Below are 22,581 nucleotides of genomic sequence, written 5' to 3'. Positions count from 1 at the left end.
ATACATGAAGGGGTAACTGGCGGTGATAATCGGTGTAATCGATGGTGACGGTTATTACCTGATACATGAAGGGGTAACTGGCGGTGATAATCGGTGTACTCACCCGTGACGGGGCCGGTTATCACCTGATACAATGAAGGGGTAACTGGTGGTGATAATCTGTGTAATTACCAATGACTGGGCGGTTATTACCAGATACATGAAGGGGTAACTGGCGGTGATATTCGGTGTACTCACCAGTGACGGGGCCGGTTATTACCTGATACATGAAGGGGTAACTGGCGGTGATAATCGCTATAATCACCAGTGAAGGGGCCGGTTATTACCTGATACATGAAGGGGTAACTGGCGGTGATAATCGCTATAATCACCAGTGAAGGGGCCGGTTATTACCTGATACATGAAGGAGTAACTGGCGGTGATAATCGGTGTAATTACCAGTGACTGGGCCGGTTATTACCTGATACATGAAGGGGTAACTGGCGGTGATAATCAGTGTAATTACCAGTGACGGGGACGGTTATTACCTGATACATGAAGGGGTAACTGGGGGTGATAATCGGTGTAATTGCCAGTGACGGGGCCGGTTATTACCTGATACATGAAGGGGTAACTGGTGGTGATAATCGGTGTAATCGACGGTGACGGTTATTACCTGATACATGAAGGGGTAACTGGTGGTGATAATCGGTGTACTCACCAGTGACGGGGCCGGTTATTACCTGATACATAAAGGGGTAACTGGCGGTGATAATCTGTGTAATCGCCAGTGATGGGGGCGGTTATTACACAATACATGAAGAAGTAACTGGCGGTGATAATCGGTGTACTCACCCGTGACGGGGCCGGTTATTACCTGATACAATGAAGGGGTAACTGGCGGTGATAATCTGTGTAATTACCAGTGACGGGGCCGGTTATTACCTGATACAATGAAGGGGTAACTGGTGGTGATAATCTGTGTAATCACCAATGACTGGGCGGTTATTACCAGATACATGAAGGGGTAACTGGTGGTGATAATCGGTGTACTCACCAGTGATGGGGCCGGTTATTACCTGATACATGAAGGGGTAACTGGTGGTATCAGGTAATAAACGGCCCCGTCACTGGTGATTACACCGATTATCACCACCAGTTACCTCTTCATGTATCAGGTAATAACCGGCTTTGTCACTGGTGATTATACTGATTATCACCACCAGTTACCCCTTCATGTATCTGGTAATAACCGGCCCCGTCACTGGTGATTACACCGATTATCACCGCCAGTTACCCCTTTATGTATCAGGTAATAACCGGCCCCGTCACGGGTGAGTACACCGATTATCACCGCCAGTAACCCCTTCATGTATCAGGTAATAACCGGCCCGTCACTGTTGAGTACACCGATTATCACCCCTTCATGTATCAGGTAATAACCGTCACCGTCGATTACACCGATTATCACCACCAGTTACCCCTTCATGTATCAGGTAATAACCGGCTCCGTCACTGGCAATTACACCGATTATCACCCCCAGTTACCCCTTCATGTATCAGATAATAACCGGCCCCGTTACTGGTAATTACACCGATTATCACCGCCAGCTACCCCTTCATGTATCAGGTAATAACCGGCCCCATCACTGGTGATTATACCGATTATCACCACCAGTTACCCCTGCATGTGATAATTGGTGTAATTACCAGGGACGGGGACGGTTATTACCTGATACATGAAGGGGTAACTGGCGGTGATAATCGGTGTAATCGCCAGTAACGGGGCCGGTTATTACCTGATACATGAAGGGGTAACTGGCGGTGATAATCGGTGTAATCGCCAGTGACAGGGCCGGTTATTACCTGACACATGAAGGGGTAACTGGTGGTGATAATCGGTGTAATCACCAGTAACGGGGCCGGTTATTACCTGACACATGAAGGGGTAACTGGCGGTGATAATCGGTGTAATCACCAGTGACGGGGCCGGTTATTACCTGATACATGAAGGGGTAACTGGCGGTGATAATCGGTGTAATCACCAGTGACGGGCCCGGTTATTATCTGATACATGAAGGGGTAACTGGTGGTGATAATCGGTGTAATCACCAGTGACGGGGCCGGTTATTACCTGATACATGAAGGGGTAACTGGTGGTGATAATCGGTGTAATCACCAGTAACGGGGCCGGTTATTACCTGATACATGAAGGGGTAACTGGCGGTGATAATCGGTGTAATCACCAGTGACGGGGCCGGTTATTACCTGATACATGAAGGGGTAACTGGCGGTGATAATCGGTGTAATTACCAGTGAAGGGGCCGGTTATTACCTGATACATGAAGGGGTAACTGACGGTGATAATCGGTGTAATCACCAGTGACGGGGCGGTTATTAGGGTCTGGGGAAGGGGTAACTGGCGGCCTGGGGCAGATGGGTAAGTTGGCCTCTGGGTAGGTAGGTGTCTGTATATAACATCAGGGCTGACACTCTGGAGATCTCTCTAGTTTCAGTAGTAATGCCTTGTGGTATTATATGCCATATGACAGCATACCTCCCAACATGACCCTCTCCAGGAGGGACACAATGCTCTGCTCCTGGACTTCCCTAATAATGTATGATTTCCAGCACCTGTGCTGAAACACCTTTCCTTTCCATTAACCTGTTCAACACAGGTGCCGGCAATCATAGAGAAAGAGAAAGTACAGAAGCAGAGCATGGTGTCCCTCCTGGAGAGGGTCATGTTGAGAGGTATGTGACAGGGCATGCTGGGCATTTCAGTGCTCAGCAGCAGCAGGATATTATCACAGGCTACGGGGGCTGTACTACGCATGCGCTGGGTGTAGTAAGATGGCCTCCCCTCTGCTTCTGAACATGGCAGCAGCAGCTTCCGGGTCGCGGCCAATTAGAGGAGCAAGATGGCGGCTGCTTCCCTGCGCTTCATCCACGTGTCACCCAGCACTTCCGCGTCCCGCTCTCCAGCCAATCACAGAGCTCCGCCGGTATGTGGGGTCCCCGGGTCTGTGTTCCTCACTCCCCTTCCCCCCCGGTTCTGCTGCCCCTGATCCATCACCCACCCTGTGTCCCCTGTACCCACAGCCCGTACCCCCACCCTGTGTTCTCCTCAGTACCTTCTCCCTGCGTCCCCTGAACCCCCACCCTGCGTCCCCAGTACCCCCACCCTGCGTCCCCTGTACGCCCACCCTGCGTCCCCAGTACCCCCACCCTGCGTCCCCTGAACCCCCACCCTGCGTCCCCTGAACCCCCACCCTGCGTCCCCTGAACCCCCACCCTGCGTCCCCAGTACCCCCACCCTGCGTCCCCTGTACGCCCACCCTGCGTCCCCAGTACCCCCACCCTGCGTCCCCTGAACCCCCACCCTGCGTCCCCTGAACCCCCACCCTGCGTCCCCTGAACCCCCACCCTGCGTCCCCTGTACTCCCACCCTGCGTCCCCTGAACCCCCACCCTGCGTCCCCTGTACGCCCACCCTGCGTCCCCAGTACCCCCACCCTGCGTCCCCTGAACCCCCACCCTGCGTCCCCTGAACCCCCACCCTGCGTCCCCTGTACTCCCACCCTGCGTCCCCTGAACCCCCACCCTGCGTCCCCTGTACTCCCACCCTGCGTCCCCTGTACGCCCACCCTGCGTCCCCTGTACGCCCACCCTGCGTCCCCTGAACCCCCACCCTGCGACCCCTGTACTCCCACCCTGTGTCCCCTGTACCCCCATCCCTGTACTCCCACCTTGTGTCCCCTGTACTCCCACCCTGCGTCCCCTGAACCCCCACCCTGCGTCCCCAGTACCCCCACCCTGCGTCCCCTGAACCCCCACCCTGCGTCCCCTGAACCCCCACCCTGCGTCCCCAGTACCCCCACCCTGCGTCCCCTGTACACCCACCCTGCGTCCCCTGTACTCCCACCCTGCGTCCCCTGTACCCCCACCCTGCGTCCCCTGTACCCCCACCCTGCGTCCCCAGTACCTCCACCCTGCGTCCCCTGTACTCCCACCCTGCGTCCCCTGTACTCCCACCCTGCATCCCCTGTACGCCCACCCTGCGTCCCCTGTACCCCCACCCTGCGTCCCCTGTACCCCCACCCTGCGTCCCCTGTACCCCCACCCTGCGTCCCCTGTGTGTCCCCTGTCCCCCCACCCTGCGTCCCCTGTCCCCCCACCCTGTCCCCCCCACCCTGTCCCCCCACCCTGCGTCCCCTGTACCCCCACCCTGCGTCCCCTGTACCCCCACCCTGCGTCCCCTGTACCCCCACCCTGCGTCCCCTGTACTCCCACCCTGCGTCCCCTGAACCCCCACCCTGCGTCCCCTGTACGCCCACCCTGCGTCCCCTGTACGCCCACCCTGCGTCCCCTGTACTCCCACCCTGCGTCCCCTGAACCCCCACCCTGCGTCCCCTGAACCCCCACCCTGCGTCCCCTGTACGCCCACCCTGCGTCCCCTGTACGCCCACCCTGCGTCCCCTGTACGCCCACCCTGCGTCCCCTGTTCCCCCACCCTGCGTCCCCTGTACCCCCACCCTGCGTCCCCTGTACCCCCACCCTGCGTCCCCTGTGTGTCCCCTGTACCCCCACCCTGCGTCCCCTGTCCCCCCACCCTGCGTCCCCTGTCCCCCCACCCTGTCCCCCCACCCTGTCCCCCCACCCTGCGTCCCCTGTACCCCCACCCTGCGTCCCCTGTACCCCCACCCTGCGTCCCCTGTACTCCCACCCTGCGTCCCCTGAACCCCCACCCTGCGTCCCCTGAACCCCCACCCTGCGTCCCCTGTACGCCCACCCTGCGTCCCCTGTACGCCCACCCTGCGTCCCCAGTACCCCCACCCTGCGTCCCCTGTACCCCCACCCTGCGTCCCCTGTACCCCCACCCTGCGTCCCCTGTACCCCCACCCTGCGTCCCCTGTACCCCCACCCTGCGTCCCCTGTACCCCCACCCTGCGTCCCCTGTGTGTCCCCTGTACCCCCACCCTGCGTCCCCTGTACCCCCACCCTGCGTCCCCTGTACCCCCACCCTGCGTCCCCTGTACCCCCACCTTGCGTCCCCTGTACCCCCACCTTGCGTCCCCTGTACCCCCACCTTGCGTCCCCTGTACCCCCACCCTGCGTCCCCTGTACTCCCACCCAGTCCCCTGAATCCCCACCCTGCATCCCCTGTACCCCCACCCTGCACCTTGCGTCCCCTGTACCCCCACCCTGTGTCCTCCTCAGTACCTCCTCTCTGTCTCCAGTACCCCCAGCCCTGTAACCTCTCTCTCCTAGCCCCATCACCCACTCCGTGCCTATAGTCTCTAATATCTCCTCTCTGTTACTGCTCCATCACCCTCTCATAGCCCACTGTCCCCATGACCCCTACTCTGTCCCCATGACCCCTACTCTGTCCCCATGACTCCTACTCTGTCCCCATGACCCCTACTCTGTCCCCAATACCTTTACTCTGTCCCCAGTACCTCCACTCTGTCCCCTTATCCCGCACTCTGTCCCTGGTCTGCTCCCCGGTCTCTCCTGTCCTCTTATCCCGCACTCTGTCTCTGCTCCCCGGTCTCTCCTGTCCTCTTATCCCGCACTCTATCCCTGCTCCCCGGTCTCTCGTGTCTCCTTATCCCGCACTCTGTCCCTGCTCCCCGGTCTCTCCTGTCTCCTTATCCCGCACTCTGTCCCTGGTCTGCTCCCCGGTTTCTCCTGTCCCCTTATCCCGCACTCTGTCCCTGCTCCACGGTCTCTCCTGTCCTCTTATCCCGCACTCTGTCCCTGCTCCCCGGTCTCTCCTGTCTCCTTATCCCGCACTCTGTCCCTGGTCTGCTCCCCGGTTTCTCCTGTCCCCTTATCCCGCACTCTGTCCCTGCTCCCCGGTCTCTCCTGTCCCCTTATCCCGCACTCTGTCCCTGGTCTGCTCCCCGGTCTCTCCTGTCCCCTTATCCCGCACTCTGTCCCTGCTCCCCGGTCTCTCCTGTCCCCTTATCCCGCACTCTGTCCCTGGTCTGCTCCCCGGTCTCTCCTGTCTCCTTATCCCGCACTCTTTCCCTGCTCCCCGGTCTCTCCTGTCCCCTTATCCCGCACTCTGTCCCTGCTCCCCGGTCTCTCCTGTCCCCTTATCCCGCACTCTGTCCCTGCTCCCCGGTCTCTCCTGTCTCCTTATCCCGCACTCTGTCCCTGCTCCCCGGTCTCTCCTGTCCCCTTATCCCGCACTCTGTCCCTGCTCCCCGGTCTCTCCTGTCCTCTTATCCCGCACTCTGTCCCTGGTCTGCTCCCCGGTCTCTCCTGTCTCCTTATCCCGCACTCTGTCCCTGGTCTGCTCCCCGGTCTCTCCTGTCTCCTTATCCCGCACTCTGTCCCTGGTCTGCTCCCCGGTCTCTCCTGTCCCCTTATCCTGCACTCTGTCCCTGCTCCCCGGTCTCTCCTGTCCCCTTATCCCGCACTCTGTCCCTGCTCCCCGGTCTCTCCTGTCTCCTTATCCCGCACTCTGTCCCTGCTCCCCGGTCTCTCCTGTCCCCTTATCCCGCACTCTGTCCCTGCTCCCCGGTCTCTCCTGTCCTCTTATCCCGCACTCTGTCCCTGGTCTGCTCCCCGGTCTCTCCTGTCTCCTTATCCCGCACTCTGTCCCTGGTCTGCTCCCCGGTCTCTCCTGTCTCCTTATCCCGCACTCTGTCCCTGGTCTGCTCCCCGGTCTCTCCTGTCTCCTTATCCCGCACTCTGTCCCTGGTCTGCTCCCCGGTCTCTCCTGTCTCCTTATCCCGCACTCTGTCCCTGCTCCCCGGTCTCTCCTGTCCCCTTATCCCGCACTCTGTCCCTGGTCTCTCCTGTCTCCTTATCCCGCACTCTGTCCCTACTCCCCGGTCTCTCCTGTCCTCTTATCCTGCACTCTGTCCCTGGTCTGCTCCCCGGTCTCTCCTGTCCTCTTATCCCGCACTCTGTCCCTGCTCCCCGGTCTCTCCTATCCCCTTATCCCGCACTCTGTCCCTACTCCCCGGTCTCTCCTGTCCCCTTATCCCGCACTCTGTCCCTACTCCCCGGTCTCTCCTGTCCCCTCATCCCGCACTCTGTCCCTGGTCTGCTCCCCGGTCTCTCCTGTCCTCTTATCCCGCACTCTGTCCCTACTCCCCGGTCTCTCCTGTCCCCTTATCCCGCACTCTGTCCCTGCTCCCCGGTCTCTCCTGTCCTCTTATCCCGCACTCTGTCCCTGGTCTGCTCCCCGGTCTCTCCTGTCTCCTTATCCCGCACTCTGTCCCTGGTCTGCTCCCCGGTCTCTCCTGTCCCCTTATCCCGCACTCTGTCCCTGGTCTGCTCCCCGGTCTCTCCTGTCTCCTTATCCCGCACTCTGTCCCTACTCCCCGGTCTCTCCTGTCCTCTTATCCTGCACTCTGTCCCTGGTCTGCTCCCCGGTCTCTCCTGTCCTCTTATCCCGCACTCTGTCCCTACTCCCCGGTCTCTCCTGTCCCCTTATCCCGCACTCTGTCCCTGCTCCCCGGTCTCTCCTGTCCCCTTATCCCGCACTCTGTCCCTGGTCTGCTCCCCGGTCTCTCCTGTCCTCTTATCCCGCACTCTGTCCCTGGTCTGCTCCCCGGTCTCTCCTGTCCCCTTATCCCGCACTCTGTCCCTGCTCCCCGGTCTCTCCTGTCCCCTTATCCCGCACTCTGTCCCTGCTCCCCGGTCTCTCCTGTCCTCTTATCCCGCACTCTGTCTCTGCTCCCCGGTCTCTCCTGTCCTCTTATCCCGCACTCTGTCTCTGCTCCCCGGTCTCTCCTGTCCTCTTATCCCGCACTCTATCCCTGCTCCCCGGTCTCTCCTGTCTCCTTATCCCGCACTCTGTCCCTGCTCCCCGGTCTCTCCTGTCTCCTTATCCCGCACTCTGTCCCTGCTCCCCGGTCTCTCCTGTCTCCTTATCCCGCACTCTGTCCTTGCTCCCCGGTCTCTCCTGTCCCCTTATCCCGCACTCTGTCCCTGGTCTGCTCCCCGGTCTCTCCTGTCTCCTTATCCCGCACTCTGTCCCTACTCCCCGGTCTCTCCTGTCCTCTTATCCTGCACTCTGTCCCTGGTCTGCTCCCCGGTCTCTCCTGTCCTCTTATCCCGCACTCTATCCCTGCTCCCCGGTCTCTCCTGTCTCCTTATCCCGCACTCTGTCCCTGCTCCCCGGTCTCTCCTGTCCCCTTATCCCGCACTCTGTCCCTGGTCTGCTCCCCGGTCTCTCCTGTCCCCTTATCCCGCACTCTGTCCCTGGTCTGCTCCCCGGTCTCTCCTGTCTCCTTATCCCGCACTCTTTCCCTGCTCCCCGGTCTCTCCTGTCCCCTTATCCCGCACTCTGTCCCTGCTCCCCGGTCTCTCCTGTCTCCTTATCCCGCACTCTGTCCCTGCTCCCCGGTCTCTCCTGTCCCCTTATCCCGCACTCTGTCCCTGCTCCCCGGTCTCTCCTGTCCTCTTATCCCGCACTCTGTCCCTGGTCTGCTCCCCGGTCTCTCCTGTCTCCTTATCCCGCACTCTGTCCCTGGTCTGCTCCCCGGTATCTCCTGTCTCCTTATCCCGCACTCTGTCCCTGGTCTGCTCCCCGGTCTCTCCTGTCTCCTTATCCCGCACTCTGTCCCTGCTCCCCGGTCTCTCCTGTCCCCTTATCCCGCACTCTGTCCCTGGTCTGCTCCCCGGTCTCTCCTGTCTCCTTATCCCGCACTCTGTCCCTACTCCCCGGTCTCTCCTGTCCTCTTATCCTGCACTCTGTCCCTGGTCTGCTCCCCGGTCTCTCCTGTCCTCTTATCCCGCACTCTGTCCCTGCTCCCCGGTCTCTCCTATCCCCTTATCCCGCACTCTGTCCCTACTCCCCGGTCTCTCCTGTCCCCTTATCCCGCACTCTGTCCCTACTCCCCGGTCTCTCCTGTCCCCTCATCCCACACTCTGTCCCTGGTCTGCTCCCCGGTCTCTCCTGTCTCCTTATCCCGCACTCTGTCCCTACTCCCCGGTCTCTCCTGTCCTCTTATCCTGCACTCTGTCCCTGGTCTGCTCCCCGGTCTCTCCTGTCCTCTTATCCCGCACTCTGTCCCTGCTCCCCGGTCTCTCCTATCCCCTTATCCCGCACTCTGTCCCTGCTCCCCGGTCTCTCCTATCCCCTTATCCCGCACTCTGTCCCTACTCCCCGGTCTCTCCTGTCCTCTTATCCCGCACTCTGTCCCTACTCCCCGGTCTCTCCTGTCCCCTTATCCCGCACTCTGTCCCTGCTCCCCGGTCTCTCCTGTCCTCTTATCCCGCACTCTGTCCCTTGTCTGCTCCCCGGTCTCTCCTGTCTCCTTATCCCGCACTCTGTCCCTGGTCTGCTCCCCGGTCTCTCCTGTCCCCTTATCCCGCACTCTGTCCCTGGTCTGCTCCCCGGTCTCTCCTGTCTCCTTATCCCGCACTCTGTCCCTACTCCCCGGTCTCTCCTGTCCTCTTATCCTGCACTCTGTCCCTGGTCTGCTCCCCGGTCTCTCCTGTCCTCTTATCCCGCACTCTGTCCCTACTCCCCGGTCTCTCCTGTCCCCTTATCCCGCACTCTGTCCCTGCTCCCCGGTCTCTCCTGTCCCCTTATCCCGCACTCTGTCCCTGGTCTGCTCCCCGGTCTCTCCTGTCCTCTTATCCCGCACTCTGTCCCTGGTCTGCTCCCCGGTCTCTCCTGTCCCCTTATCCCGCACTCTGTCCCTGCTCCCCGGTCTCTCCTGTCCCCTTATCCCGCACTCTGTCCCTGCTCCCCGGTCTCTCCTGTCTCCTTATCCCGCACTCTGTCCCTGCTCCCCGGTCTCTCCTGTCCCCTTATCCCGCACTCTGTCCCTGCTCCCCGGTCTCTCCTGTCCCCTTATCCCGCACTCTGTCCCTGCTCCCCGGTCTCTCCTGTCCTCTTATCCCGCACTCTGTCCCTACTCCCCGGTCTCTCCTGTCCCCTTATCCCGCACTCTGTCCCTGCTCCCCGGTCTCTCCTGTCCCCTTATCCCGCACTCTGTCCCTGGTCTGCTCCCCGGTCTCTCCTGTCCTCTTATCCCGCACTCTGTCCCTGGTCTGCTCCCCGGTCTCTCCTGTCTCCTTATCCCGCACTCTGTCCCTGCTCCCCGGTCTCTCCTGTCCCCTTATCCCGCACTCTGTCCCTGCTCCCCGGTCTCTCCTGTCCCCTTATCCCGCACTCTGTCCCTGCTCCCCGGTCTCTCCTGTCCCCTTATCCCGCACTCTGTCCCTGCTCCCCGGTCTCTCCTGTCCCCTTATCCCGCACTCTGTCCCTGCTCCCAGGTCTCTCCTGTCTCCTTATCCCGCACTCTGTCCCTGCTCCCCGGTCTCTCCTGTCTCCTTATCCCGCACTCTGTCCCTGCTCCCCGGTCTCTCCTGTCCCCTCATCCCGCACTCTGTCCCTGCTCCCCGGTCTCTTCTGTCCCCTTATCCTGCACTCTGTCCCTGCTCCCCGGTCTCTCCTGTCCCCTTATCCCGCACTCTGTCCCTGCTCCCCGGTCTCTCCTGTCCCCTTATCCCGCACTCTGTCCCTGGTCTGCTCCCCGGTCTCTCCTGTCCTCTTATCCCGCACTCTGTCCCTGGTCTGCTCCCCGGTCTCTCCTGTCCTCTTATCCCGCACTCTGTCCCTGGTCTGCTCCCCGGTCTCTCCTGTCCTCTTATCCCGCACTCTGTCCCTGGTCTGCTCCCCGGTCTCTCCTGTCCTCTTATCCCGCACTCTGTCCCTGGTCTGCTCCCCGGTCTCTCCTGTCCCCTTATCCCGCACTCTGTCCCTACTCCCCGGTCTCTCCTGTCCCCTTATCCCGCACTCTGTCCCTGCTCCCCGGTCTCTCCTGTCCTCTTATCCCGCACTCTGTCCCTGGTCTGCTCCCCGGTCTCTCCTGTCCCCTTATCCCGCACTCTGTCCCTGGTCTGCTCCCCGGTCTCTCCTGTCCTCTTATCCCGCACTCTGTCCCTGGTCTGCTCCCCGGTCTCTCCTGTCCCCTTATCCCGCACTCTGTCCCTGGTCTGCTCCCTGGTCTCTCCTGTCTCCTTATCCCGCACTCTGTCCCTGCTCCCCGGTCTCTCCTGTCTCCTTATCCCGCACTCTGTCCCTGCTCCCCGGTCTCTCCTGTCCCCTTATCCCGCACTCTGTCCCTGGTCTGCTCCCCGGTCTCTCCTGTCCCCTTATCCCGCACTCTGTCCCTGGTCTGCTCCCCGGTCTCTCCTGTCTCCTTATCCCGCACTCTTTCCCTGCTCCCCGGTCTCTCCTGTCCCCTTATCCCGCACTCTGTCCCTGCTCCCCGGTCTCTCCTGTCTCCTTATCCCGCACTCTGTCCCTGCTCCCCGGTCTCTCCTGTCCCCTTATCCCGCACTCTGTCCCTGCTCCCCGGTCTCTCCTGTCCTCTTATCCCGCACTCTGTCCCTGGTCTGCTCCCCGGTCTCTCCTGTCTCCTTATCCCGCACTCTGTCCCTGGTCTGCTCCCCGGTCTATCCTGTCTCCTTATCCCGCACTCTGTCCCTGGTCTGCTCCCCGGTCTCTCCTGTCTCCTTATCCCGCACTCTGTCCCTGCTCCCCGGTCTCTCCTGTCCCCTTATCCCGCACTCTGTCCCTGGTCTGCTCCCCGGTCTCTCCTGTCCTCTTATCCCGCACTCTGTCCCTGCTCCCCGGTCTCTCCTATCCCCTTATCCCGCACTCTGTCCCTACTCCCCGGTCTCTCCTGTCCCCTTATCCCGCACTCTGTCCCTACTCCCCGGTCTCTCCTGTCCCCTCATCCCGCACTCTGTCCCTGGTCTGCTCCCCGGTCTCTCCTGTCCTCTTATCCCGCACTCTGTCCCTACTCCCCGGTCTCTCCTGTCCCCTTATCCCGCACTCTGTCCCTGCTCCCCGGTCTCTCCTGTCCTCTTATCCCGCACTCTGTCCCTGGTCTGCTCCCCGGTCTCTCCTGTCTCCTTATCCCGCACTCTGTCCCTGGTCTGCTCCCCGGTCTCTCCTGTCCCCTTATCCCGCACTCTGTCCCTGGTCTGCTCCCCGGTCTCTCCTGTCTCCTTATCCCGCACTCTGTCCCTACTCCCCGGTCTCTCCTGTCCTCTTATCCTGCACTCTGTCCCTGCTCCCCGGTCTCTCCTGTCCCCTTATCCCGCACTCTGTCCCTGCTCCCCGGTCTCTCCTGTCCCCTTATCCCGCACTCTGTCTCTGCTCCCCGGTCTCTCCTGTCCCCTTATCCCGCACTCTGTCCCTGCTCCCAGGTCTCTCCTGTCTCCTTATCCCGCACTCTGTCCCTGCTCCCCGGTCTCTCCTGTCCCCTTATCCCGCACTCTGTCCCTGCTCCCCGGTCTCTTCTGTCCCCTTATCCTGCACTCTGTCCCTGCTCCCCGGTCTCTCCTGTCCCCTTATCCCGCACTCTGTCCCTGCTCCCCGGTCTCTCCTGTCCCCTTATCCCGCACTCTGTCCCTGGTCTGCTCCCCGGTCTCTCCTGTCCTCTTATCCCGCACTCTATCCCTGGTCTGCTCCCCGGTCTCTCCTGTCCTCTTATCCCGCACTCTGTCCCTGGTCTGCTCCCCGGTCTCTCCTGTCCTCTTATCCCGCACTCTGTCCCTGGTCTGCTCCCCGGTCTCTCCTGTCCTCTTATCCCGCACTCTGTCCCTACTCCCCGGTCTCTCCTGTCCCCTTATCCCGCACTCTGTCCCTGCTCCCCGGTCTCTCCTGTCCTCTTATCCCGCACTCTGTCCCTGGTCTGCTCCCCGGTCTCTCCTGTCCCCTTATCCCGCACTCTGTCCCTGGTCTGCTCCCCGGTCTCTCCTGTCCTCTTATCCCGCACTCTGTCCCTGGTCTGCTCCCCGGTCTCTCCTGTCCCCTTATCCCGCACTCTGTCCCTGGTCTGCTCCCCGGTCTCTCCTGTCCCCTTATCCGGCACTCTGTCCCTGGTCTGCTCCCCGGTCTCTCCTGTCTCCTTATCCCGCACCCTGTCCCTGGTCTGCTCCCCGGTCTCTCCTGTCTCCTTATCCCGCACTCTTTCCCTGCTCCCCGGTCTCTCCTGTCCCCTTATCCCGCACTCTGTCCCTGCTCCCCGGTCTCTCCTGTCTCCTTATCCCGCACTCTGTCCCTGCTCCCCGGTCTCTCCTGTCCCCTTATCCCGCACTCTGTCCCTGGTCTCTCCTGTCTCCTTATCCCGCACTCTGTCCCTGGTCTGCTCCCCGGTCTCTCCTGTCCCCTTATCCCGCACTCTGTCCCTGGTCTGCTCCCCGGTCTCTCCTGTCTCCTTATCCCGCACTCTGTCCCTACTCCCCGGTCTCTCCTGTCCTCTTATCCTGCACTCTGTCCCTGGTCTGCTCCCCGGTCTCTCCTGTCCTCTTATCCCGCACTCTGTCCCTACTCCCCGGTCTCTCCTGTCCCCTTATCCCGCACTCTGTCCCTGCTCCCCGGTCTCTCCTTTCCTCTTATCCCGCACTCTGTCCCTGGTCTGCTCCCCGGTCTCTCCTGTCTCCTTATCCCGCACTCTGTCCCTGGTCTGCTCCCCGGTCTCTCCTGTCCACTTATCCCGCACTCTGTCCCTGGTCTGCTCCCCGGTCTCTCCTGTCTCCTTATCCCGCACTCTGTCCCTACTCCCCGGTCTCTCCTGTCCTCTTATCCTGCACTCTGTCCCTGGTCTGCTCCCCGGTCTCTCCTGTCCTCTTATCCCGCACTCTGTCCCTGGTCTGCTCCCCGGTCTCTCCTGTCCTCTTATCCCGCACTCTGTCCCTGGTCTGCTCCCCGGTCTCTCCTGTCTCCTTATCCCGCACTCTGTCCCTGCTCCCCGGTCTCTCCTGTCCCCTTATCCCGCACTCTGTCCCTGCTCCCCGGTCTCTCCTGTCCCCTTATCCCGCACTCTGTCCCTGCTCCCCGGTCTCTCCTGTCTCCTTATCCCGCACTCTGTCCCTGCTCCCCGGTCTCTCCTGTCCCCTTATCCCGCACTCTGTCCCTGCTCCCCGGTCTCTCCTGTCCCCTTATCCCGCACTCTGTCCCTGCTCCCCGGTCTCTCCTGTCCTCTTATCCCGCACTCTGTCCCTGCTCCCCGGTCTCTTCTGTCCCCTTATCCTGCACTCTGTCCCTGCTCCCCGGTCTCTCCTGTCCCCTTATCCCGCACTCTGTCCCTGCTCCCCGGTCTCTCCTGTCCCCTTATCCCGCACTCTGTCCCTGCTCCCCGGTCTCTCCTGTCTCCTTATCCCGCACTCTGTCCCTGCTCCCCGGTCTCTCCTGTCCCCTTATCCCGCACTCTGTCCCTGCTCCCCGGTCTCTTCTGTCCCCTTATCCTGCACTCTGTCCCTGCTCCCCGGTCTCTCCTGTCCCCTTATCCCGCACTCTGTCCCTGCTCCCCGGTCTCTCCTGTCCCCTTATCCCGCACTCTGTCCCTGCTCCCCGGTCTCTCCTGTCCCCTTATCCCGCACTCTGTCCCTGCTCCCCGGTCTCTCCTGTCCCCTTATCCCGCACTCTGTCCCTGCTCCCCGGTCTCTCCTGTCCCCTTATCCCGCACTCTGTCCCTGCTCCCCGGTCTCTCCTGTCTCCTTATCCCGCACTCTGTCCCTGCTCCCCGGTCTCTCCTGTCCCCTTATCCCGCACTCTGTCCCTGCTCCCCGGTCTCTCCTGTCCCCTTATCCCGCACTCTGTCCCTGCTCCCCGGTCTCTCCTGTCCTCTTATCCCGCACTCTGTCCCTGGTCTGCTCCCCGGTCTCTCCTGTCCTCTTATCCCGCACTCTGTCCCTGGTCTGCTCCCCGGTCTCTCCTGTCCTCTTATCCCGCACTCTGTCCCTACTCCCCGGTCTCTCCTGTCCCCTTATCCCGCACTCTGTCCCTGCTCCCCGGTCTCTCCTGTCCTCTTATCCCGCACTCTGTCCCTGGTCTGCTCCCCGGTCTCTCCTGTCCCCTTATCCCGCACTCTGTCCCTGGTCTGCTCCCCGGTCTCTCCTGTCCTCTTATCCCGCACTCTGTCCCTGGTCTGCTCCCCGGTCTCTCCTGTCCCCTTATCCCGCACTCTGTCCCTGGTCTGCTCCCCGGTCTCTCCTGTCCCCTTATCCCGCACTCTGTCCCTGGTCTGCTCCCCGGTCTCTCCTGTCTCCTTATCCCGCACCCTGTCCCTGGTCTGCTCCCCGGTCTCTCCTGTCTCCTTATCCCGCACTCTTTCCCTGCTCCCCGGTCTCTCCTGTCCCCTTATCCCGCACTCTGTCCCTGCTCCCCGGTCTCTCCTGTCTCCTTATCCCGCACTCTGTCCCTGCTCCCCGGTCTCTCCTGTCCCCTTATCCCGCACTCTGTCCCTGGTCTCTCCTGTCTCCTTATCCCGCACTCTGTCCCTGGTCTGCTCCCCGGTCTCTCCTGTCCCCTTATCCCGCACTCTGTCCCTGGTCTGCTCCCCGGTCTCTCCTGTCTCCTTATCCCGCACTCTGTCCCTACTCCCCGGTCTCTCCTGTCCTCTTATCCTGCACTCTGTCCCTGGTCTGCTCCCCGGTCTCTCCTGTCCTCTTATCCCGCACTCTGTCCCTACTCCCCGGTCTCTCCTGTCCCCTTATCCCGCACTCTGTCCCTGCTCCCCGGTCTCTCCTTTCCTCTTATCCCGCACTCTGTCCCTGGTCTGCTCCCCGGTCTCTCCTGTCTCCTTATCCCGCACTCTGTCCCTGGTCTGCTCCCCGGTCTCTCCTGTCCACTTATCCCGCACTCTGTCCCTGGTCTGCTCCCCGGTCTCTCCTGTCTCCTTATCCCGCACTCTGTCCCTACTCCCCGGTCTCTCCTGTCCTCTTATCCTGCACTCTGTCCCTGGTCTGCTCCCCGGTCTCTCCTGTCCTCTTATCCCGCACTCTGTCCCTGGTCTGCTCCCCGGTCTCTCCTGTCTCCTTATCCCGCACTCTGTCCCTGCTCCCCGGTCTCTCCTGTCCCCTTATCCCGCACTCTGTCCCTGCTCCCCGGTCTCTCCTGTCCCCTTATCCCGCACTCTGTCCCTGCTCCCCGGTCTCTCCTGTCTCCTTATCCCGCACTCTGTCCCTGCTCCCCGGTCTCTCCTGTCCCCTTATCCCGCACTCTGTCCCTGCTCCCCGGTCTCTCCTGTCCCCTTATCCCGCACTCTGTCCCTGCTCCCCGGTCTCTCCTGTCCTCTTATCCCGCACTCTGTCCCTGCTCCCCGGTCTCTTCTGTCCCCTTATCCTGCACTCTGTCCCTGCTCCCCGGTCTCTCCTGTCCCCTTATCCCGCACTCTGTCCCTGCTCCCCGGTCTCTCCTGTCCCCTTATCCCGCACTCTGTCCCTGCTCCCCGGTCTCTCCTGTCTCCTTATCCCGCACTCTGTCCCTGCTCCCCGGTCTCTCCTGTCCCCTTATCCCGCACTCTGTCCCTGCTCCCCGGTCTCTTCTGTCCCCTTATCCTGCACTCTGTCCCTGCTCCCCGGTCTCTCCTGTCCCCTTATCCCGCACTCTGTCCCTGCTCCCCGGTCTCTCCTGTCCCCTTATCCCGCACTCTGTCCCTGCTCCCCGGTCTCTCCTGTCCCCTTATCCCGCACTCTGTCCCTGCTCCCCGGTCTCTCCTGTCCCCTTATCCCGCACTCTGTCCCTGCTCCCCGGTCTCTCCTGTCCCCTTATCCCGCACTCTGTCCCTGCTCCCCGGTCTCTCCTGTCTCCTTATCCCGCACTCTGTCCCTGCTCCCCGGTCTCTCCTGTCCCCTTATCCCGCACTCTGTCCCTGCTCCCCGGTCTCTCCTGTCCCCTTATCCCGCACTCTGTCCCTGCTCCCCGGTCTCTCCTGTCCTCTTATCCCGCACTCTGTCCCTGCTCCCCGGTCTCTTCTGTCCCCTTATCCTGCACTCTGTCCCTGCTCCCTGGTCTCTCCTGTCCCCTTATCCCGCACTCTGTCCCTGCTCCCCGGTCTCTCCTGTCCCCTTATCCCGCACTCTGTCCCTGGTCTGCTCCCCGGTCTCTCCTGTCCTCTTATCCCGCACTCTATCCCTGGTCTGCTCCCCGGTCTCTCCTGTCCTCTTATCCCGCACTCTGTCCCTGGTCTGCTCCCCGGTCTCTCCTGTCCTCTTATCCCGCACTCTGTCCCTGGTCTGCTCCCCGGTCTCTCCTGTCCTCTTATCCCGCACTCTGTCCCTACTCCCCGGTCTCTCCTGTCCCCTTATCCCGCACTCTGTCCCTGCTCCCCGGTCTCTCCTGTCCTCTTATCCCGCACTCTGTCCCTGCTCCCCGGTCTCTCCTGTCCTCTTATCCCGCACTCTGTCCCTGGTCTGCTCCCCGGTCTCTCCTGTCCCCTTATCCCGCACTCTGTCCCTGGTCTGCTCCCCGGTCTCTCCTGTCCCCTTATCCCGCACTCTGTCCCTGGTCTGCTCCCCGGTCTTTCTGTCCTCTTATCCTGCACTCTGTCCCTGATCTGCTCCCCGGTCTCTTCTGTCCCCTTATCCCGCACTCTGTCCCTGCTCCCCGGTCTCTCCTGTCCCCTTATCCCGCACTCTGTCCCTGGTCTGCTCCCCGGTGTTATGATTCCTGTTCTCCAGACCGGAGGAGATCTTATGGCAGAGGTCTGAGTACAGGGAAAATAAGCTGGTTGTGGGAGCAGGAGAGCCTAGTAACCCCTGGCACCCTAACTCCGTTGTCTCGCCCGTGTTATCAGAAATCCCCTGCGAGACTATGGTTGCTTGAGCCCATGGCAGCCGCGTTCGAAGGGCGGATTATGTCTGCCCAACCCCGATGCCCCCGCAGGTCTTAAAGGGAGACAAGGGGAAGTCCGAGACAGGGTGATAACAAGGGGCCCTCTGACTAAGCAACCAGGCCAGGGGTTACAAGCTAACTAACTTAAACCAAAGGTATGTGCGGACTAGCCGCCAGGGAAAAGGACAACCAAAGATCCCCTGATCCGTTACTCCTATCCAGCACCGCTGGATACCAGAGTGGATCTGTGGGAGCGGAATCCTCCGCAAAAGCTCCAGAACACAAGTAAACTAAATAATAAACAGTAAGCGGACAAGCCGCAACACACGGCTGAGCCGCGACTCACGAACACCACAAGATGTTAAAGGTGCTCGGTCAGACTCCAGGAACAGATGACAAACTTCCGAGTACAGGATCTCTGAGGACAGGAACAACCGGATTGAGCAGGACTGGAAGCTCTCTGTAGCAGACACAGGCAAACAGGAAGCTGTCACCGGCGTCTGTAAGGAGTCCTGAGGGTGCCTTTATTCAGGAACCCTCCAATCAAAATCCAGACAGGGTAATCAACTGAAATGCCGTGCAGCTTGCATGCTGCACGGCCAGCACACCATGAGGTAATCAGGACAGACCCAGCAACGGGGAACGCGGCTGAACGTGGCGTCCCCGTTGCTAAGGTCAGAGCGGCTCCGTGCGCCCGGCGTCTAGCGTTGCCAGGGAGCCGGCGGCTGTACGCGCACGGCGACCCTGGTTGCTAGGCGCCGGGCCGCACCGACGAGCGGACCCCGGCGCCTTACAGTACCCCCCCCTTGAGGAGGGGTCAAGGAACCCCTAAAGCCGGGTTTCTGAGGAAATTCTCGAAAAAATGCCCTTTTGAGCCTCGGGGCATGAAGATCCTCATCCAGGACCCAAGACCTTTCCTCTGGCCCATAACCTCTCCAATGTACCAAAAAATAAAGCCGACCCCGGGACAACTTGGAATCGAGAACCTTCTCCACCAAGAACTCCTGCTGACCCTGTACATTTAGTGGTGATCTCCCCTGAGATATTTTACGAGGAAATCTACTGGACGAAACATATGGTTTCAGTAATGAGCAATGGAAGGTATTTCCGATCCGTAAAGTTTTTGGTAAACGTAACCGGAAAGCAACTGGATTGACTTTTTTGATAATGAGAAATGGTCCAATAAATCTAGGACCCAATCTGGCTGAGGTTTGTCGAAGTTTAATATTGCGAGTCGACAACCACACCCTGTCTCCTACTTTAAAAGTGCACGGCCGCCGGAGCCTGTCAGAAAATCTTTTTTCCCGGAATGCTGCTTTTCTGAGAGCCAAGTGCACTTTTTTCCAAATAAGTTTAAGATGAGAGGTCAGGGCCAGAGAGGAGACAGAGGAATGTTGAAAAAATGAATCAGCTCTGGGGTGAAAACCAAAAACTGCAAAAAATGGAGACACATTGGTGGAGGAATGACAGGCATTATTATAAGCAAACTCCGCCAAAGGAAGAAACTCAGACCAGTCATTTTGGAGTTTGGCCGAGTACAAACGCAAATATTGTTTTAGAGATTGGTTAACTCGCTCAGTCTGCCCATTGGATTGGGGATGATAACCGGACGTTAAAGATAATTTCATCTTTAACGAAGCACAAAAAGACTTCCAAAATTGTGCAATGAATTGTGGACCCCTATCAGAAACAATATCAGTGGGTAAGCCATGGAGTCTGAAAACATGGCGGAGGAACAAGACTGCCAATCCCTGGGCAGATGGCAATCGGGGAAGAGCAATGAAATGGGCCATTTTGCTAAAACGGTCCACTACCACCCATATGACTCGGCATCCGGCTGACAGAGGGAGGTCCACCACAAAATCCATGGAGATATGCGACCATGGCCTAGGGGGAACATTCAAGGGCATAAGTTGACCTATAGGCAAAGAACGGGGAACTTTATGCTGTGCACAGACCTGACAAGAAAAAACAAACTCTTTAATGTCTTTGGAAAGACCAGGCCACCATACTGAGCGGGAGACTAATTCCAAAGTCTTAGCGATTCCCGGATGCCCGGCAACCTTGCTATCATGAAACTCCGCCAAAACAGTAGCTCTCAAAAACTCAGGGACAAAAAGACGACCAGCAGGAGTATTTCCAGGAGCTTGATGTTGAAGCAGCTTTAACTGGGTAAATACATCCTGTGTGAGGCCTGCCCGAATGACTGAAGATGGAAGTATGGGAGTATCAGGACTATTGTCTTGAACTGGAAGAAAACTGCGTGACAGGGCATCTGCCTTAGTATTCTTGGAACCTGGCCTGAAGGTGATAATGAATTTGAAACGAGTAAAAAATAAAGCCCAACGAGCCTGCCGGGCATTCAGTCGTTTAGCAGATTCAATGTATTGAAGATTTTTGTGATCAGTCAAAACTGAAATGGTATGGGTCGCTCCTTCAAGCCAATGCCTCCACTCCTCGAAAGCCCATTTAATAGCCAGCAATTCCCGGTTACCAACATCGTAGTTGGATTCTGCAGATGAGAATTTCCTGGACATAAAGGCACAAGGATGTAATTCAAGGGAATCTGGATCCTTCTGAGAAAGGATAGCCCCAACTCCAACCTCCGAGGCATCAACCTCAACAATGAAAGGCAATTCTGGGTTGGGATGTCTAAGGACAGGGGCTGAGACAAAGGCTTGTTTCAAGGCCTGAAAAGATAACTCAGCTTCACATGACCAATTGGTAGGATCTGCTCCCTTCTTAGTAAGTGCCACAATGGGAGCAACTAGGTCAGAGAAAGAGTGAATAAATCTTCTATAGTAGTTCGCAAACCCTAAAAAGCGCTGAATTGCTTTTAAGTTGGTGGGTTGCGCCCAACTAAGGATGGCTTGGAGCTTCTTTGGTTCCATACGGAATCCCCGAGGGGAAATAATGTACCCTAAAAAGGATACCTCCGTGACATGAAATTCACACTTCTCCAGTTTGGCATATAGGTGATTTTCACGTAATTTCTTTAGCACCTGACGCACCTGGGTAACATGTTGTTCTACAGAGTCAGAATATATCAAAATATCGTCTAAGTAGACTACAACGAATCTTCCAAGAAATTCACGGAGCACATCATTAATGAGATCCTGGAAAACTGCCGGAGCGTTTGACAGGCCGAATGGCATAACCAGATACTCATAGTGGCCTGATTGAGTACTGAATGCCGTTTTCCACTCATCCCCTGACTTGATTCTGATGAGGTTATATGCTCCTCTAAGGTCAATCTTAGAAAAAATCACAGCCGAACGTAGCTGATCAAAGAGGACAGAGATCAGCGGCAGAGGGTAAGTATTCTTTACTGAGATTTTATTCAAAGCTCTAAAGTCAATGCAGGGTCTGAGTGAACCATCCTTCTTCTCTACGAAGAAGAAACCTGCACTTAAAGGGGATTTAGATGGCCTGATAAAACCTTTCCCAAGGCTTTCTTTCACATACTCATTCATGGCCACAGTTTCAGGACCAGACAATGCATATAACCTTCCTTTAGGCAACGTGGCACCAGGAATTAGCTCAATGGCACAATCGTAAGGCCTATGGGGAGGCAGAATATCCGCATTGCCCTTGGAAAACACGTCAACAAAATCCTGATATTCCTCAGGAATGGGTGCAGGAACGGCGGCAGCTACTCGGATAGGAAGCGTAATACATTCTTTATTACAGATGGTACCCCATTGTAAGATCTCCCCCGACTGCCAATCAATGATGGGATTATGAAAGGCCAGCCAAGGGTGACCCAGAACCACAGGAACTGCTGGACAATGAGTAAGGAAAAACTCAATCTTTTCAGAATGCAGGGCTCCCACCGAGAGTAAAACAGGAGGTGTACCTAGAGAAATAACCCCATTGGACAAGGGACTCCCATCTAAACCATGCATGGTGACACACCTACCCAAGGTTAACTGAGGAATACCTAAGGCCTTGGCCCATGTTAAATCCATAAAGTTCCCTGCAGCTCCACTGTCCACAAAAGCAGAGACCGAGGAACAGAGGCTGCCAAAGCAAACTTTAGCAGGAACTAACAGTGAGTTATTTGAGGAGATGAGCTGCAGACCAAAGTGAACCCCCTCACAATTCACTTGGTCAGGAAGTTTCCCGATTTGTTCGGACAACTACGGGCAAAATGTCCCTTACCTCCACAGTATAAACAAAGACCAGAATTTTGCCTCCTGGTTCTTTCTTCAGGAGACAGTTTGGAGAGACCTATCTGCATAGGCTCCTCCATGTCTACAGGAATGGAAAGCACACAAGGAGTAGACCCGACAGATGCCCCTTTTTCAGCCCTCCGCTCTCTGAGCCGACGATCTATCTTAATAGAGAGCTCCATGAGTTTATCGAGAGTCTCAGGAGCGGGATACTGAAGGAGACTGTCTTTTATAGATTCAGATAAGCCGAGGCGAAACTGACTGCGCAGAGCTGGGTCATTCCATCCACAGTCGTTCGACCAACGGCGAAACTCCGTACAATAATTCTCTGCGGGATTCCTACCCTGTCTAAGAGCACGCAACTGACTCTCAGCGGACGCCTCTCTATCAGGGTCGTCATACAATAGCCCTAAAGATTTTAAAAAGGCGTCTACAGACGATAAGGCCGGATCGTCTGTCTTTAAACTAAAAGCCCAGGTCTGAGGATCCCCCTGAAGCAGAGAAATAATAATTCCAACCCGCTGAGCCTCCGTACCTGAGGAGACTGGTCTTAAACGAAAATAAAGTTTACAAGACTCTTTAAAATTAAAAAACTGTTTTCTATCCCCAGAAAAACGGTCAGGCAGATGCATTTTTGGTTCAGGGATGACCCTCGGGGAAGTCCGTAACAGATCTTCCTGTGACCTCACCCGGAGGGACAGATCCTGAACCATCTGAGTAAGTTCTTGAATCTGACTAACTAGAAGCTGGCCAGGATTTGGCCCAATACCGGCGGGATTCATGAGGCCGACAAAATCTCCCAACTGAATAAGTGAAAAAATTAACT

At 58.4% G+C, this 22,581-nt stretch overlaps 1 protein-coding gene across 1 annotated transcript in view; it reads left to right on the top strand.

Moving 5' to 3' along the window:
* The first annotated feature begins 2,890 nt into the window (after positions 1–2,890).
* The window catches only part of MOGS (mannosyl-oligosaccharide glucosidase), a 93,222-nt gene continuing 73,531 nt past the window's right edge, over positions 2,891–22,581 (top strand). Inside the window, exon 1 of the mRNA XM_063925713.1 lies at positions 2,891–2,984. The gene's annotated coding sequence lies outside the window, so the exon portion shown is untranslated. The remainder of the gene's footprint in view (positions 2,985–22,581) is intronic.

This window comes from Pseudophryne corroboree, chromosome 1 (genome assembly GCF_028390025.1).
Source record: "Pseudophryne corroboree isolate aPseCor3 chromosome 1, aPseCor3.hap2, whole genome shotgun sequence".
NCBI lineage: Eukaryota > Metazoa > Chordata > Amphibia > Anura > Myobatrachidae > Pseudophryne > Pseudophryne corroboree.
The sequence above is the reverse complement of the archived record's forward strand: the minus strand, read 5'-3'. Positions and strand labels throughout refer to the sequence as shown.